This window comes from Sapajus apella, unplaced genomic scaffold (genome assembly GCF_009761245.1).
Source record: "Sapajus apella isolate SASKATOON/1434 unplaced genomic scaffold, GSC_monkey_1.0 scaffold36, whole genome shotgun sequence".
NCBI lineage: Eukaryota > Metazoa > Chordata > Mammalia > Primates > Cebidae > Sapajus > Sapajus apella.
Window position 1 is genome coordinate 545,755 of NW_022436976.1, and position 1,345 is coordinate 547,099.

General features: G+C 37.5%; 1 non-coding gene across 1 annotated transcript; it reads right to left on the reverse strand.

Annotated features, from left to right (window-relative positions):
• Positions 1-499: 499 nt before the first annotated feature.
• On the reverse strand, positions 500-626 carry LOC116564154. Its single transcript, XR_004274749.1, has one exon. It is a non-coding gene; the product is annotated as a small nucleolar RNA SNORA51 (small nucleolar RNA).
• Positions 627-1,345: the final 719 nt, after the last annotated feature.

Sequence of the window (1,345 nt, forward strand, 5' to 3'; positions counted from 1 at the left end):
ATTGAGTGGAATGTACCTGAAGTCCCAGCTACTCAGGAGGCTGAGGCAGAAGCACTGCATGAGGCCAAGAGTTTGAGACCAGCCTGTGTAACATGCTGAGACCCCATCTGATATGATTTGGATTTATGTCGCTACCCAAATCTCATATGGAATTTTAATCCCTAATGTTGGAGGAGGGGCCTGGTGAGAAGTGATTGGATCATGGGAGTGGATTCCTTCCTTGCTATTCTCATGGTAGTAAGTGCTTGTGAGGTTTGGTTGGTTAAAAGTATGTAGCACTTCCCCCTTTGCTCTCTTTCTCCTCCTCTGGCCACATAAGTCACACCACGTAAGACACACCTGCTTTCCCTTCACCTTCTGCCATGATTGAAAGTTTCCTGAGGCCTCCTTAGCCATACTTCCTGTCCAGCCTGCAGAACTGTGAGCCTATTAAATCTCTTTTCTTATAAATTATCCAGTTTCAGATATTTCTTTTTCTTTTTTTACTTTTTTTTCAATTCTATGTTCCCCCGAATACAGACCAGACACAGGGCCTGAGCTGAGGTGTATATGGAGTAGGTTTACTCTACCACCTGTTTCTTTACAGTCAGTGTAAGAACACAGCCTGTTGTAAGCATCAGGAGGTTTCAGAAATTTCTTTATAGCAGTGGGAAAACAGACAAATATACATCTCTAGCAAAGTTTTTTTTAAAAATAGCTGAGCACTGCACTCTAACCTAAGCAATACAGTGAAACTTTCATCTCTCAAAAAAAAAGAAAAGCAGAGATATATGAGTTATGGTGTAGTTATACACTGGAATCCCATCCAGCAGTGAAAATTACTGCATTAAAACTACATGCATCAATATGGATGAATGCTATAGTGCTGAGGGGGGAAAAGAAAGTTTTAGAAAGATATGTACAAGCAATATTTAATTTATATAAAGTTAAAAATCTGGATATACTAAATTTATATTTTGTACAGATATATAAAGTTTGGTTCAACTATAAAGAAAAGCAGAGAAATCATTAACAAGAAATCCAGTGTATTTACTTAAAAGGAGGTTAGGTAGGAGTGTGATCACAGAGAGACATATAGAGGAATCCAAATGAATGGTAATGTTCTATTTCTTTAGTATCATTTCATTCAACCGATATTTACTAAATGCCCACTATGTGCCAGGCACTGCTATAAATACTTGGGATACAGGTTCAAGCAAAGCAAAGAAACTTTCCTTCATGGAGCATGTATTCTACAAGGAAAGGCAAATAAATAAATAGAATGTGATAAATTATTATTACTGTGTTAGAAGGTGATAAGTTCTATGAAAAAATAAGTTGAAAAGGCAAGGCAGATTAGAGTGGA